Source organism: Thunnus albacares, chromosome 9 (assembly GCF_914725855.1).
Source record: "Thunnus albacares chromosome 9, fThuAlb1.1, whole genome shotgun sequence".
In the NCBI taxonomy this organism is placed as follows: Eukaryota; Metazoa; Chordata; class Actinopteri; order Scombriformes; family Scombridae; genus Thunnus; species Thunnus albacares.
Window position 1 is genome coordinate 31,783,209 of NC_058114.1, and position 18,640 is coordinate 31,801,848.

The window sequence follows — 18,640 nt, forward strand, 5'->3', positions numbered from 1 at the left end:
TATCTGTTCTTGTGCTCCTGGATCTCAGTGCCGCCTTCAACAATGTTGACCATGATATTTTACTAGAAAAATGGGTCTTCCCCGGTTCTGAACTGGTTCAGAACCTACCTAAATGACAGATGGTTCAGTTGGAAACTTTGCATCAGACAGAGTGGGTATTATGAGTGGCGTACCCCAAGGTTTGATTCTTGGACGACTACTATTCAATCTCTATATGCTCCCACTCGCACATGTAAAACAGACACAAAATAAATTACCATAATCATACAGATGATTCACAACTGTACATATCCCTATCTCCTGATGATTTTAACCCAAACCATGATCATTCCCTAAACCTAACCAGACCTTAACCACAGCATTGTCACACCATAAAACATCATTATTCAACAGGTAAAAATGTTAATATGCTACATTTGTAGGAATATTGGTATGATACATATTACATGTATTGAAACGTATATATTCAGCGTTTTTGTGGTTTGCAGAAACGTTCAATGCCAACTTTTTGTTCTGGTGATTGGGTTGCAAAAAAGACTGAGAAATTAATCCATGCATGTATAACAAGTAGACTAGACTAAGCGGTGCGGCAACTACAGTTAATTCAAAATGTGGCTGCATGCATTCTCAATGGAAGTAAAAAGTAAAAAGCTCTAAATGGCCTTGCACGTCAGTATATAAAAGACATGCTAATTAGATACAAACCAGCAAGAACTCTCAGGTCCACAAGCACTGGTCTTTTATATTTTGTACTGATTCTTGTGTAACTGCACTAACACCTGTTGATGCATGTTTATCGTCTGCATTTGCACTTCTATGATTGTGTTGCTATTGTCACTTTATGTAAAGCACATTGTGTCGCCCTGTGTATGAAATGTGCTTTATCAATAAAGTTTGACTTGACATGAAAGCAGTTTGTGGAGGATCACTAGCAGACAACACCAGAGAGAGCAAAGATATTTTACAAAAATAAAAATATTTTAAATTCAAACAAGACAGCATTCAGTCGATACACACAGAACCTCAAACTGTACAATCCTTGATATTTACTATGGTTTTAACAATATTAAATGTTCAGAAATGTTTAAACTGTGTAAACTCACCAGCCCCCATTCGATCTCGGCAGGGGACCTTTGCTATATGTCATCTCCCTCTCTTCCCATGGTTCCTGTCTGTCTATCAAATAAAAGGCAAATATAGGAAACATACTAAAAAATAAAATAAAATACAAAATAAAACAAATAAAAATCCTGGATCCACACCAAAAACTAATCAATATTGGACCATGACTTTAATTTCCACTAAATTTAATTAAATATTTTCAAGTTTTCAGAAATACATAAAAACAAAAACAGGGTCAAAAACATTAAGCCCTTGGTGAAAGTGATAAATATTAACTTCCAAATAACAAAAGCCAATAGTTTTAACTGTAAAAAATGATCTATCCTTTCTATTAGTGCTGTGTGTTTTCTGTGCTGCTTGTGGACTGTTAGCTGTCAGTCTCGAGGCCGCCTGCTCGTGGAGGAGGCTGGCTGACTGTTGTTCAGGCTGATGACCGGGGAACGTAGCCTGTGTTCTGGCCTGTCAGTCTAGATCAGTGTGCTGTGTGCCCTCGGCTCCTATGAACAGAGTTAAACTCCAGCACAGAGCCTCCAGCACTTCACACACATATCCCCCACACACACACCCACACAAAGACAAACACACACATGATAGCCTAGGGAGCAAGAAGGTATATGAGTACTGAGAGGATGTCAGCTCACGTTTCCCCCTGTCCTGCTCCTCATCCTCTCTTCACTGTCTTCTCATCCTCCACTTCTCCCTTTTACTTTCCTCCTTCTGCAGGAAAGTTTGCACATGCTCAATTTACTCTGGTAAAATCATAGTTTAGTAATAAAAATGAGACCCAAACATCCACAACACAAGCTTATATAACTGGCGGTGACGGACGCACTAGACTGGACATCTATCTAGTACACACACAAACACACACACACACACACACACCTGCTTTAAAATGTGGTGGTTACATCAATAGGAGCAGCCCAATAACCTCACACGAAGGATGAGTGCATTAAGCGCCAATCTGCCTGCACTATACTCAGTTCCATCATCTCAGCTGAGCAGGATTTATGTGTGGATATTTTCTCTCAGTCACACAGTTGGTCAGTGGGCGTCCATACTAAGCAGGCTGATGCCGTGAGTACCGTAGCATGAATAAAGTGGAGAGCGACCAGTGTGATCCATGTGGGTGGTGGAAGAGCCGAGTTTTCCCTTCTCTGTTTGGTTCACCTGGCAGACATTTTGTGCCTGGTTGCCTGGAGGGTCAATGGGGAAGTGGTGGGTTGGCGTGAAACCGGCTTTCCTCGCCACCACACTGGCTCAGTGCAAGATGGATCCCTTCAGGACAGGGGCACAGGCAAGTACAGAGCTGCCTCCAGAAAGCACACACACAGTTAAGTGTCAACACAACACGCCTATAAATGTACTCTCTGAAGGAGATTGAATATACGCATAACTTTTTCTCAACCCTTTATATTCTGACTCCTGTCAATCCAATTCACTTTGTTTCCTCTCTAAATCGCACAACACCTGCACCTGGTTACACTTCAAGTCTGCTTCGAAGACATAATTAGTAGGTTAGTCTGAGGAACATATCTGAAATCCTGTCTCAACTAAAGAGACTAGAAGGTATAGTGTACGTTCTAAATTGCCTCTCTAAAGGACTTTCACTCTTTTTTTTAAGTGCCCAGAAATAGGCTTAGGTTGTCCCTTTTCAAAACCAGAGTTAGCCAGGTTTGAATGCTTAGTCAATTTGTCCAGCAGACATCAAAAATATCTAAATAGATTAGAGTTTGACCCTTAAAGTCTGTTGTTTGTACTTAAACAAAAGAGCAGAGTCATACATTGCTAAAAAAAACATTTTTTTTGGCAATGTATGTCTCAAAAAGGATCAAGGAATAGTGACCCTTATCTGAAAAAGTCACATCTAACCTGACGTAAACCAGAAATATAATCTAGAGATCTAGAGTGCTACATTATATGGCAAGATACGGTTTAAGGTGATTTTTCTAAAACAGACATGGTCTTATTGGCATTGCAGGCAGGAGTTTCATTCTGGTTGTAGTTACTTTTCAAAGTTCCAAAATAATAATACCTGACTGTGAAATCTTCAAAGTCCATTTAGGTTGTGTGTCATGTTTTTTCTGTATGTTGTTCTGTTTTCCACTACTGTTCTTCTGTGAATATCCAGATCCAATAGTAGCACCATACATGTGCACAAATGTACTTAAAAGCAAAAATTCAAAACTTGATGTCCTTTCACTTATAGATGGTGCCGAATGTAGATGACCATAATTAAGTGGCCATGAGTTTGACATACTTAAAACTTGCTCAATTCATTGATGTACAAAATCCTACACAAAAGGTCAAAAAAATCATGCCCCCCACCAGCTAAACAGCATGACTTGCTATTCCTGTGTTTTGTGATGCAGATACAGATTGGATTTAGAACACACCGAATTTTAAATCATTTTCTATTATTTATAACAAACTAAAGGACTGTGCAGCCTTGGTGGAGGTACTGTATGCACTCTGAGTGCATCATAGATGGGATACAGTTAGCTATGCAGCATGGAAATAACATGATTGGTGTTTTTTTTCCCCAGTTAGCAGCCTATAGAATGTTGAAGCAACAGCAAATCTGTGTCACCTGTGCATCAAACAAACTGAAAAACTACATAGTCAGATGTTTTGTTGTGTTTTGTTTTTTTATCTTCATCAGGTATGACAGTTTGTGATGCAGTATGGGCTCAAAATATCAAAACTTCAATAATAATCTTAAAGATGATTGAAATGAAAACGTGGCTCTCCGGCCATGTAAACATACACACACACACATATATAGTCACACTCTCCAGCCATGTAACATTAACAGCCCTATCAGGCTGCCAGCTCAGTCTGTTCTGTTCAGCTCCATCCTCAGGTGAGCTTTCAGCTGACACGAATGTGTGAGAGGATTCAGAGCCTTTAAAAGCAACACCCTCAGGGACAGACACAAGAACAGAAGAGGAGGGATGAAGTCATCTTCTCCTTGCATATTAAGCAACCTGGCTGCCAATGAAATGAAAATGCACAAAGTCAGTGCTGGTAACCTTACCATATTTACCATATAAGAATCCTGAGGTAGTGTCTGAAGTGTCCTGTGCTCCTAAGGGTTTGGTGGTGAGTCATTTTTTCAAACTGTGTACTGTGCAGCATGTAAACTGGACAAAGTATCCAATCATTCTATTCAGCACTCATGTAAATATTTCTATGGGAACTCTTGATCAGATTGATGACATTTGGAAGGAAAAAAGTGACCCATGTAACCGCAGCCAGTGATTAATGGCTTCACCACAGCACTATACTCGCTGTGCTCAGTCATCTCAGCATGACAGCCAAATGCTCTCATAACCCAATAACAAGATAAGGGCTGCTGCAGAATAAGTCAATCATAAACACATTGAAATTAAAGGTCATTTAGTAGTCAGTGTAACACTGTGTCCCTCTGAAACACAGCTTTCTGCTGTTTTATAGATAATCAGTTACACTTGTTGGCCCCTATTCATATCTGGTCATCTACTAAGCCAGACAAGTTGGAAGTTGAGTTGACATCACACACACTTTTTTGTGATTTCTTCTATATGCCCTAACTGACGTCATTGTTTCACTGAGCCAACACAACTGACATCACACATCTTCATCTGAGACAGGAACTACTCTCAAGAGGTCGCTTTTCATGAAAACAAAAACATAGGTTGTTTAAAGTGTTTGAAGAAGTAATTAACGATGTCAGTTTTCTTGATGCACTTAATAACTCATCCACCTCCTCAACCTCTGACACCTGTGACCTCCTGACACACTTTGGCAAAAATATGAATTAATGTGCATTTCCATCCACTACCATTATGAGAATATTAGGAATTGGTTCATCAAGATAAACAGTTGGTGACGCTAATTAAACAATTGCAGAAGAAGAGGACACAAGACGACGTCATTAAAATAGGACCAGTAACATCTCAAATGGTGAAAATCATTACAGAAATGTGATGGAAATATGACATTTCTATTTGTTTTATAGCTTCATTTGAGGAACGTAACAGTCTCCTCATTGCTCCATGCAGATCTGATTTTGTCTCTTCAGTTGAAGCCTGAGTGGCATTTAAGTCACATGCTTCATTTCATTCACTGCACTTCATCACATTTTGCTTTATTGATACATCAACTCTTCCACCCCAGCCGAGTGTAAAAACTTTTTTTTTTTTTTTTTTTTTTTTTTAAACAGGTGGCTGTAAATGCACCTAAGACATGTTTTGGCAAATCATGTAATATGAAGTAATTCTAAGGTAGAGCTATGCTGTACAATTCCTCTATTCACAGAAATTAATGTAATTAATTTAATGTACTTCATTGTTTTCATGCTAATCTGTGATTAGCCAAGACACGTAAAATGACGCTCCAAGGGAGGGTGTCCTCCCTAACCAATCAACAACCAGAATGCAATATTGACATTGCGTTGGTCCAATGACAGTTTCTAGATTTCATCTTCAATTCTCTACCACTGTAAGGCAGAGTAGCAGCAGTAGATAACTCCTTGCGTTAGCCAACACAACAGTTAGCTTGTTGTAGCAGCCCTGAAGGACTCTTAATACATTCATAGAAGGACTGGTAAGGACTGTTGTTAAGCTAACAGGAGAATGGAGAGAGAAGCAACCAAAGAAACAACCAGGAGAGTTAGCTTGTTTGTCATTGTTGCTAATGATATCAGACTGGTTAACCAACAGCCACAAATGGACGTTATGACATGGATACTTCATCTCCATGGAAGAAAGAAGAAGACGTCAGATAACATGAGTCAGCTTCTCTCTCTCTGTCTCTTTGGTCGCTAATTTCATCTCTGATCAGCTTTGTAGACTATATTTTGTATGTTGTGCATATAGATAAGAGTGTGTAAGTCACGTATTTGATACATGCATTAATACTTACTGATGTGAACCTACACTTTTAGATCCATGAATGTTTTTAGTGTTCAATCTTTCTAGTATTCAGCACTGATCTGAACCTGTATCATTACAGGTTTTTTATAAACTTTGTGGTACTTCAAATATTTCTGTATACTAAGAAAATACACAGGAAACACGTGTTAATCATGTTCTTTGTTTTTGATGAGAACATAAAAATGTTGTCATAATAGAATACTATAAATTCGAATTTCACTTTGTTTGTAAAATGACACATTCAGAACCACTCCACAGCTAAAATGAGCACATCTTTGTTTAGAAACAATATGTACATACATACATACATACATACATACATACATATCAAATGACATATCACATTATGCTTTTTTTTTCTTTTTTTAGGCCTATATTATGGTTTTCTGACTGTTACACTGTTTTCCATCCAATTGTAATGTTAAGCATGTGCTGATAGTTTTGTGTAAAATTACACTTTATTTCATGCTTGATGTACGCAAATCCATGCTGAGCCCTGCTCAGCTCATTCAGCTATGTTCACTTAGCAAACTAAGCAAGAAAGAGAGATTCCCATTATTCTATATAGACCTTTCTGTCAGGAGCCATTTACAAGGCAGACACTGTAGCAAGTGGTTTGAAGAGCAGTCAAGTGAATGTTGTGCTGCTACCTGCTATGACTCAGTGCTGTATGACTTACAGTGAAAACTATGGTATGGTGTGATATTTAAGCTGAATATGATGTAATGACATGAAATGTTTCCATGATCCATTTCATGTTCATGGTGTTAATTCACTGGATACTAGGGCTGCAACTAATGATTACTTTCATTATCAATTAATCAATTAGTTATTTGGTCCAGAATTTTTTTTCCCTAAGCCCAAGGTGACGCCCTTAAATGTCTTGTTTTGTCCCGATCAACAGTCCAGAACTCAAAGATATTCAGTTTACTGTCATAGAGGACTAAAGAAACCGGAAAACATTTGCATTTGAGAGGCTGGAACCAGAGAATTTTGGCAATTTCAATTTAATAGTTAGCAAGTAATCAATTAATCAACTAATCATTGCAGTGCCACTGGATACATAAACTCTCCATTTACACCAACATCAAGACAATTCTCATTAAATACAACAAGACTGAGAGACTAAAGTCAAATTTACACCTGTAGTTTGGATCTTAAGGGGAAATCAGGTGACTAACAGCACCAGCGTCATGTTGTACTTCACTGAAGTTTCGGTGATCATTTATACTCTCTGGTGTCATGAGGAGTTTATGAAGAAATAACTAATTCTGACAATTACTGGTCAAGACTGCAACTCAACTGCAGTCTCAAACGGATCCACACAATTACGTGGAGATTCACAAATATATTTCCTTTTAAAAATGCTAGTTGACGTACAAATTTTGATATATCAGTGGTAAATTAGAGGCACAGATACAGATTAACAGATACAAATCACTCTGCATTTATTTATGCATTGTGTTTTATGAGTTAAGTAACTTGACATGTTTGTGAATACTAATGAGACCGTTTTAATCCTATAAAAAAGCAATACTTTACTTTCTTTGTAATATTACAGGGGGGTAGTTACGCTGTGGTCACTGTGTTTCACAGTATCAGTATCTTTTTTTTTTTCATAGTGTATAACATCATACATAGTTTCTGTCTGCGTATTGCAACAATTCAATAAATGCTCAACTTCTTTTGTGGTGTAGGGATCACGCACCTTTTGTGGGACATTTAGATTAAATTCGGCTATCAGAAATAATTAATCATTATCGCAGAAAAGGTAAAAACCTTCCAGGACACTCTGTTCCTTAAACTCCCCACCTCCTCCCCCTCATTTCTTCCTTTGCTGTCCTTGTGGATTACAGCATGCAGATAAGACTAACCGATGGTTACACATCCGCAGCACAAAAGTGGCCATACAAAGAGCAGATGACAAGTCTGCAGTCACCAGAAGCCTCAACAAGTGTGGGTCCTCCCCAGATACCATGTTATTCTGTGCAATAGGCAAAGTCCTCCCACCCTTAAAATAACCCTGTCTAGGGCTCTGAGGTGTTGCACTGCTGAATTGGATTCTCGAAACAAAGACTTGTTTGTGGCAGCCACCTGACATAAACAAGGTTCCCACACTGAAGTGGTACAAAATAGCATTCTATCTTTTCTGCTGCTTGCTGTGTTTCTTATCACCTCTGCCTGTCATCGCTGATAACATGCAGGTATCAGTGCACCCTGTGGTCTACTTTATTTGAGCAGGAGCAGCTTCCTCCCTGTCCTCCATCTCTCAATTCTTTATTTGGATGTTCCTCTTGGCGGAAATGTGATTGCCCTGTTACATCATAACTCTGATATCTATGTACATCACCACTTCAAGTGACTTGCTTTTCTTCGAACATTTTGACATGACTTGTTGTGTTTTTTTTAAAAAAGGTATATTTATAAGGATATTTAATTACAAGAATGCAAGTTGTTTGTTTTATTCTAATTCAATGCAATTAAACATTCTGATAATTAAAAGCAGCAGCATGAGCAGAGCAGTACAGCCCAGGCGCTGCCAAAAATGTTGGAGCACAATATTAGCATGACTATCAAAGCATGAGAATAGCTTTAGTTTGTTTCTTAAGGGATTGTTTCTGCTTTTGTTGCTATTGTTCACAGGCTCCTCACAGTACAAAGCATCTAAATGCCAATAGGAGGGTTTCCTAGCTGTCATAAACAGAGAGGCCAAATAAAGTGTGATTTGCATAAATGGATGAGCTTGGTGTGTATGTATCTATATGGTCCACTCCACAGATGCAAACCTCTTGTCTTATTCAAAAGGGTCACGTCATTAGAATTACATATTTTCCCACAAAGGTTTGGGTTTTAGGCTGGGTTTTGATGTACAAGACTGTTTTCATGGGGAGCTATTTTCTACTAATGGTGAAATTAATTTGCATCTTTCCTGATTTGCACCCTGTAACACAAATGCTATGAAATGCCAGCAATATCTGTGATATGTGCATCATGATTGATTGATTTAAGTGGCCTGCACCAAATGGCACCTGACAGCAACATACACCAACATCTACCAAAATGATTGCATGGCAAATCACACAGTTCAGCAAACTATAATATACATTTCCTCTCATTCAACAAGAAAACGTGCAGAAGATTCAATATACATGACAAGTGTCCCATTATCAAGCATATAGTGTAATCTGTTTTAGCTGCCACACATTTTCTATAAATCTCACCAAAATGAAAATCTCCTCATTGAAAAGCCAACTCAACAACCTACCTTTCAACAACCAAGACAAATTAGGATTATTTAAGAGAATTTTATCGAATAGTGGACCGTTATTCATGAAATATGCCTTCATATCTGCCTACTTCATGAATAAAGATGCCAAACCTATAATGCACTTCAACTGAGGTTCAAATTAATCAAAGTGGAAGATCAGAATCTTCATCAACTACAACTTTCCTATCAATGGATCTCTTCATTTATAAATATGAATTACTGAGTGAACACCAGTATGGATTTAGGGAAAATAGAACTACTACCTATGCAGTAATGGAGATGACAGAAGAAATAACGATGGCAGTTGAAAATGATGTGTGTTCTATTGGTATTTATATTGACCTAGAGAAGGCTGTAGATCACAGCCAATCATTGAGAAAAATGGAAGTATGGGATAATAAGTATAGATTACTATTGGCTGAGGAGTTACTTGGAAAATAGACAGCAATGTGTGCAAATTAATGTCACTGTAAGGATTTAGAAAGGTCGCCTGTTGAGTAGTGATCTGTGATTGGTCCAAAATTTTATAATAATGTTATTTGCAATGTTACTGAATTGTGAAAATTTGTCAATTTTGCAGATGACACAAATTTGTTTTGCTCTGGCAAAATTTTAAAGGAACTTTTGTATGCTATTGAAAGGGAGCTGGAAATCCTCAAAACTTGGTTTGATGTTAATAAATTGTCTCTCAAAATTAAGAAAACTAAATTTATGGCTTTTGGAAGTCAAAAAGAAATTGACAGGGATATTGAATTAAAAATCTGTGATGTTGAAATTGAAAGAGTTTTTGAAACAAAATTCCTAGGGGTTGTAACTGATCATAAATTAACATGGAAACAACATCTTGACTATATTAAAAGGAAATATTTCAAAGTCAACAGCAATCCTATATAAATCTAGGGATATATTAAATTATAAGGTCTTGTGTATAATTTAATGCTCACTTATACTTCCTTGCATATCTTACTGTGTGGAACTGTTGGTATCAACCTTTAAAACAACTATAAGTGCAACAGTCTTAATACCAGAATGAGCCATACATATTATTATTAGTAAGGCTGCTTACTATGATCACACCAATCCACTGTTTATAAAATCCCATGCTATGAAATTTAATGATTTGGTATATTATAAAATAATGCAAATAATGTTCAGAGCTAAAACAAAGTCACTCCCAGACTCTGTACAAAGGTTTTGTACAGAGTCAATGCAGGAGAGCAAGTATGATTTGAGAGATGTTTGTAAGTTTACCATACAAAAAACTTAAAAAAAGGGATTAAAATTGTTGAGGTTAAATTATGGAACAATGCTAATGTATATTAAAGAATGTGTAACTGCCTTTTGGTTTTAAAAAGAATGCTTTATATAGCCATTTTTGAGGGTTACAAGTGTGAATGATTTTTTATTAATTTAATTTTGTTTTTTTATTTCTGGAGGGTAGCTTAAATTGATAAGAAAGCAGGATAGACATAAGCATTATGCTTCTGCCTGTGCCTTTTCACTCAAAAAAATACTACTACTACCACTACCACAACTACCACAACTACTACAACAACAACAACACCTGACAAATACCAACAGCTGGAAACACTGATGGAAAGGAAATGAAGTGGCCAGTACCACAGTATGATGGCAGACATACAGTATACATATCCATTACATAATATTACATAATCCTGTCACTGGTCCATTTAATGTTGTGTTATCACCACTGGGGTTACAGTGGGGGCTAAATGGCACTCCGAAAAACTGGCATGGCCATTTTCAAAGGGGTCCCTTGATCTCTCACCTCAAGATATCTGAATAAAAATGGGCTCTATGGGTACCAACGAGTCTCCCCTTTACAGACATGCCCACTTTATGCTAATCCATTGCAGTTTTGGACAAAAACCATGCAGTTTTTTGCATGCAGTATAAATGTGTTATTTTCACCTATTTGAAGATTTCTGCATACTGAGGTCCCTAACAGTCTTGAAATTGCATAAATTTGGTATGGTTAGAAAGCTGAGACTCTTGTGAATTCAATGAGCCCAATTGTATTCATATGTGATGATGTTAGTCCCCAAAGTAGCCATTTCATTGTAGTGAGAAAAATGACCTCACTGTATAAAATGACCTATTGTGACCTCTAAGATAATCACAGCCTCATGAAACTTTACAACCACAAACTAGAAACCTCGGGCATTCAGATGATGTATGGATTCCCTAGGTATATTGACAATAAGGGGTTTCTGAGTGATTTCCAGAACAGAAGTGCTTGCCATCCAATTGCCGAAAAATGCAATTCTTGATTCCAAATGTCCAAGTTTTTGATACCAAATCACAGCATGAATTTTTTCTATGGTGTTCCTCCACATCTTGGTGTATAAATGTGATATTTTAGAAGGGGTTTTGACCATTTTTATCAATTCTTGAGTGGTCAGAAATGGTTAAATTTGGCACAAAATCTGTCAACAACTAGCATAACAAATGGTATAAACCTAAAAACTGCTGCAACAATGTATAAGAGATAATTGAGCATGGCAATGACCATCATATACTCAATCATAATGTTCTAAGCCCTTAGACACTTTAAACTTACAAAATTTGAATAGGCACCTAACCAAAACAATATTTGTTACAGATTTATGACTAGAAAAGCACACAGTGAGTTGCATCTCAAATTAATCTTCAGGTTCTCAGCTTTCAGATGATGTATACCACTTTTATGTGGTATATACTGTTGACCTGCTATCTCCCCCTAAAGATCCCCTGTCCCCCACTAAAAAAGACAAAAATGATTCTGTGGTAGGAGGAGGGGAGTGGAAGAGATTAAACACAATTATTGGCCAAATACCATAACTATTTTATGCTATTGGTTATCAATTATAATTTCTCTCTTTTAATCCATTCAGAACTGGATCTGTTTTCAATTTCCAACTCTGACAGAAGTCAACAAGTCGCAAGTCAACAGTCCATCCAGTGAATACAGAAGCAAGAAGCAGAAACAAAGTGGAAAACTGAGCCACTTTCTTCTCAAATAAAGTACAGATTAGATGGATGAAACTGCTTGTACCCTCTCTGTATCCATGTCAATACCTAATTTATTTTCTGCTGTCTCAGTACAGAAAGATGCATATTTAAATACTGTAATTGTTTCCTCCACAGTGTAACTAACTTAACAAAATATGGTACATTCATCAGTGTTTCTACACCATTGGTTCAATACTCCTCAAGCTCCACTTAACCCTTAAAAATATGTTTTCAGGACCAGGGATCAAACTAGCAACCTTCTGCTTATTAGTCAGTCACCAACTAAACTAAAGACAAGCAACAATCCAATCTAAAACCTTCACACTGACACATTTATGTCCATTCCATCAAGTCCTCATATCTAAAAAAGAAAAAAAAAAAAGAAAAAAACATTATTTGTTGATGATGATTGCCAAAAATGACTCATATGAGTCCTGACTCATGTATGCCAGCTCAGTTGTTAAGGTAGATTAAGGTTAGGGAAAGATCATCTTCATGGTTAAAATAAACCAAGTTTGACTGAGATGATGCCCAAACCACAGTCTCCGATGCTGCTGTTATCCGGAGAAGACAGTCATTCACACAACTGCAACAGGTTGAAATATCACAAAGATGTAAGCATAGGTTGTTCTAAATGTTTAAACAAATGACAAATGCCATCATTTTGCCTGGCGACAACAATCTTGTCTTTGAGGAAACTGTTGCCAAAGTGTATGTCAAGGATATAGTTGAACTTTTTAGTCACCTTGTATAAACATATAGGCTAACACAGTACTGGTATTTCAACAATGTACTCTTTAAATATAAAATTGTACAAGTCATCTATGCTTGCTTAAAAATGTGTATAGGTTTAAAATGAAAGAGATAAAATCACCACATATTCAAACCTCCTACTCCCCATAGCTGTTAGTCCTTAAGGTAACTTGCTAGTAGAGATTAACCAAATGGGGGTCACACTTTTTAATTAAAATTTGTCATTGGTCAAACAGGTTTCCCCAAAGCTCATTTTGAAATGAAACTACTATGTCTAAACACTTTCTAAAAATCTACAAAAAGTGACCTACTACAGTTTTAAAGTGACTGTATCTCATTTCAGTAGCTGCTCTTCCCAAGTCCAAATTTCAAGACCGAGTATGTCATAAAGTGTAAATGCCCCATTCCAAAGGCTCCACCAAATGCAGCTGGAGACTTAAATTCTGAGGGTAAAAGTAGCAAATCATTCAGGACCCCATGCACTGTAACACACCCACTTTACCACTTTGTCAGCTATTCAATGGCTACTTCTTGATCGTAAACTCTGGAATTTCTTACTTAACAAAATGACGAGGACCACCTGAATGCACCGTTAGTCTTAGTCTCAAGGCTCGGCCGTGACATTGGAGAGGCACAAGTTCAGCCCACTGTCCCTCAGTCTTCTGAAGGCTAGACCTTGGAAGGCCATGTCCTTGGAAGAAGGCAGCCGCTCAAGTGGGACAACCTTGTCATGCATACTGTAAAGCTGTCAGACTTGCAGACTGGGATTTGTTAAATTTTGTTAAATTGCTTAGCTTTAATGTAAACAAATAGCTGCTGTCAGCCATGAATGGTACAAAGGATACAACATGTAAAAAGCTTTTATGACCTGGGAGAAAGTTGAATTACCAATTGTATCAAGCTGTGATAGAGTATAGCCAATCGGTCATTTGTATAAAAAGTTGGGATTTTTACACAAACAGGTAATAGTAAGCTACCATTGCATGTAACCTTACAAAACCTTAACTGCTATTTCAGCGGCCAGTTTTAAGTGCAATACGTCTAAAACAAAACAGGTAAGTGAAGTAACCACTTCCACAGACACAACAGGACCACAGCATGAGTCAACAAGGAATCTATAATTTACGAACTAGCTCCCTCCTATGTACGGAAATGGTAGATGAGTGAGGAGTAGAGAGGAGAGGAGAGGAGAGCAGAGGATAGCTGAGGAGGAGAGGATAGCTGAGGAGAGGAGAGGAGAGGAGAGGAGAGGATAGGAGAGGATAGGAGAGGGGGTAAACCAGCAGAACAATACGTAAGGGGAGAAAAGACTGAGACAGCGGTGAGCAGTGAGTAGATGTTTTCCTTGAGGGCTGAGCTATGTAGATCAGAGCCCCTGGGACCGAGTGGTGTGAACTGCTGGAGCCTGCACCCCCCCCCCTCCGTAAACAGCATGGAGGCAGCCTCCACCGCCATGTGATGAGAACACAATATCGCAGTGAGAAACAGAGGGGAGGGGGAAAAAAAAAAAAAAAAAAAAAAAAAATCTCAAGAAACTTCATTAAAAGGTCATAGGCAGATTGTGAATTGTGTTCTTGCAACATGAACTCATGGCTTTCACACTTCATTGGGATCTGTTTGTTGGATGCATTTAACATTTTGAGACATTAGTATAGCTTATAGTTGTGCTTCATATATTACACAGATGTCACATGTAACACAGTCATTGGAAATGACTTCACATGCCTCACAGTGGAAGTTGGCATTTGAATAACTGTTTTACTCCTGGTGATTCATGAAATAAAGAAGTCCATGTATGCATCTGAGTCAAAGTGCCCTTTTGTCTGTGGTAGGTCTGCTTTTATACAGTTGAATTGTAGAGAACAAGGTGATTCAAGGGGGCCTTAAGATGCCACCATTACACACACACACTGACAGATGGGGAGGGGTTGTCCTATGTAGTCCAGGAGATCCAGAATCCCTAGCATCAGTCCTGACTATATTTTGGGAAATCTGAACATATAAGATCACATTGACATTCTGAGCTGCTGTCCTGCCTGACAGCAGCCTCAATAAAACAAAAAATATGCATGATCACTCAGGCTTGATTAGGATCATCTGCAAGGCAATTTTATTTTTCATTTTTTTATGCCCACATAGCTCCAGTCATGACTAACATCTCTGTAGAGAGCAAAGTAAATCTGAGCTTCTTCTCACTCAAACCAAGCCTGGTCCTGGCTGAACCTATAGGTATGAGGACTGATGGGTTAATGTCATTAAAGGCTTTATCTACCACGAAGCGTCCGAACACTCTTTCTACATCATTTTTGGTGTGACAAGTCCTTGGAGCGCGCACACACACACACAAATACCGCATTCATCCAGTTTTATATGGTGATGGTGCCCCCGCAGCGGCCGACAGGCGCAAGTTTCCTCCTCCTCCTGGATCGTTGAGAGGATAGAGAGACTCCATTCACCATACACACACACACACACACACACACACACACACACACACACACACACACACACACACAGCTCTTCTCAATCCCCCTCCATCCTGACCCTCAGCAATCAGCCTGAGAGGAGGTTTGCGCTCATTTGAGTAACAAGAGGGAATCAGCATGATTATTTGTAAAATCCAGATTCCAGCATCAACATCCAAGTGTATTAATAACTACTGACTCACTTAATGTGATAAAGGATAAAGAAACTCATTAACAGGGGATCATGCTGAGCAGTTACAGTTTAAGATAGAAGAATTACAGACAGGCACATACACGCACACACACACAAACAGACAGTCTGCAAGTGGTAAACGATGTTTCATAAATTTCTACAGCAGGCTTAGCCTGGGAACAAATTCACCAATCTCTCATCAGAAGCAGAGCGTTCGTTTCTAACCCGGCTGTTTTGCGCAGCTTGCTGGGTGAGGGTGCGCAGCTCCGTGCGTCCATGCGCTTGGAACAGAGTGAGAGAGCCCAAAGTGGCAGACAGAAGCAGAAGAAATGCTGCTTTATGCTGTGCACGGGGACGTTTCCAACAGCCCCTCAAATGCACAGTTCCTCTCATCACTCACCCCTTCCATTAACGAGAAATAACGTCATGTGGAGAGAAAAAACAGCATTCATTATCTCAACACCCACTTGAACTTGTCCTCCACCACCATCTCTACATAATTCTGCCGAGTAAATCATGAACTAAGAAAATCAGCCCACTGCATCGCAGACGCTTGATTTGACCGGCAAAGTGTCAAAGCCACACAACAGAATTTCTATCTGTCTGATGGAGCTTGCAAACATAGTCTGAATGTGTATTTACCGTTAAGGAAGGATCCCATCCGCTGCTTTTTTCCACCTCAGACAATATTCCTCTGTGCGTTATGTCCCGTTAGGATAAGGTGCATTCCTTGTAAAAGCCACATAGCCCCCCAAAAAACCCGACGCTCAAGCGTTGGAAATGAGCCTGGGAAATAAGACTGGCGCACTTTTCACTCCAGAGGGTAGAAACTCAGAATAAATGCGGTCCAACATTTACACACGCGCGGAAAACAAATTAAGGAAACCCTTTTAGTCCAAAAACAAGTCTGCTGTTAATCCAAAATGTTTTTTATTCACAACTATAATAAGAATTATATATTCTCCTAGACAGAAAAGACCCTTACGCTCCGGGTCTTCTGAGGCGCACCGGTCTACATGTTAATGACGGTGATGCTGGAGAAAAAGAAACAAGAGTGGGATTTTTCCCCCCATCGTCCGCTCCTCACGATTCAGGCTGCACTTGCTGATAAAACACCGTCCTCTCTCTCTGCTCTCTCCTCCTCTCCCCCCTCCTCCTCCTCCTCCTCCTCTCCTCCAGCCCTCAGTCTCTCTCGGCAGCTTTCATGGAGCAGAGACGCGCCTAGCGGCCTTGGAGGGAACTCCACAGCCACATGAGTCCATCCCATCCCGCCCCCACCACAGCCTGCTTTTAAAGATACATGGGAATGTGAGTTATTTTTTAATCCATGCGTGCTTTTAGGGCTGAAATGACGGACCATGCATGATAAATTATATTGCTCATAGTTTAATTAAAAATTATCAGAAAAAAGATCGGTTGTTCTTTTTTTTTTTAAAAAAAAAAAAAAAAAAAAGAAGAGAAAAGACAAAAGAGCTATACAAACATACATAGGACAATCTGACAACATTCCAAAATGAAATATGAAGAGAAATTAATGAGAAGTTATTTTCAAAATATAAAGAAGATAATAGTTTTTCTGGGGAAAAACCCTAAATATGCATGACAGGGGTTTATAATCTGTAAAAAAAAAAAAAAAAAAAAACCACAGATAGGGATGAGAAAAAGTTAAAATATATATATAAAAAAATCTTTGTATACTAAACAAGTGTCATAAAATGCCCATCACAATTTTCTAAAGTCCATATTGCTTGTTTTGTCCAAACAACATTCTGGAAGATGGTAAAGAGTATTTCAAATGAGACAAAGAAAAGCAGCAAATCCTTGCAAAGGAGAAACTGGAACTATGTATTGTTTGGCATATTTGCTTGAAAAATTACTGGAACAATTAATATATAATTTAAAATAGTTGCTGATTGACTTCATTGATTGGAAAAGAAAAAAAAGAAAAAACAAACATAACAAATACAGTGAGGAAGTGGTTCCCAACCTATTTTGCTTTAGACAATTTAATAAGCAGAAACATGTACATGTCACTCAGTTTTTGAGTTGTGAGCAGTTCAAAAAGTTTCCCTTTTCACTGTTTCATCATCACAAGAAGGAAGTAGAGTACTGCTCCAGACTGCACAGCAAGATTTACATGGACATTATCCCCAACAGAAGCCAACTTGGGCTAAAACTGACCAGAGCTGATACATCTTCAGCAGGCCTGGTCCAGGGCCCCCGGGGGTAAGTTTCTCCTCTATTTTCTCAGTTGGAAATCTGCCATTTCACCACTGGGGGCTCCTATATGGAGCCCAAGCAAGTAAGTTTTCTCCCTGCTCCTCTGATGTCCTTACTGCGGCCAACAGTTCCATGCAGCTCTCCGCCTGTCCTTTCTGTCATTTGCTGGCTATGGTCTTCCCTCTTTTACAACTCCACTGATGGAAGTTGCTGGTCTGAAAGTGAACTGCGATCCACTGAGCAGCTCATCAAGGACCTCCACCAGAATCAGACGGAGCTGTGTTCCCAGCTAATGTGTCTGCGCCTGCAGGAAGCCAACGGCCCTTGGCCTCAGATGCAGCGGTTACTCATGCTGACATCCCTGGTCTGACTTCACCTTGTTCACCTTCCTTCCCAGGTGCAAACGTCCCCATTTTCCACTCCTGCAGTTGGAGTCTGACACCCTGTTCCACTCGGTGTCAGCTCTAGTAACTTCCTCTCCTTCACCACAGCCACCTGTTATATCTCAATGCCCCCCACACAAGCATCAGACCAGGGTTGTGTTCCAATACCCATACTACCATACTATTTAGTATGCCAAAAAAAGATTTAGCATGTCCCAATACATAGTATGTCATATGCAGTATGAAAGTACCAGGATGTCCTACTACTTCCGGTCGCATTTTGCACTATGCAAGCTAGCATGTTTTTC

General features: G+C 38.9%; 1 protein-coding gene across 1 annotated transcript in view; it reads right to left on the reverse strand.

Annotated features, from left to right (window-relative positions):
• The window catches only part of nlgn1 (neuroligin 1), a 354,066-nt gene extending 337,209 nt beyond the window's left edge, over nucleotides 1-16,857 (reverse strand). Inside the window, exon 1 of the mRNA XM_044360565.1 lies at nucleotides 16,372-16,857. The gene's annotated coding sequence lies outside the window, so the exon portion shown is untranslated. The remainder of the gene's footprint in view (nucleotides 1-16,371) is intronic.
• Between the last annotated feature and the right edge of the window lie 1,783 nt (nucleotides 16,858-18,640).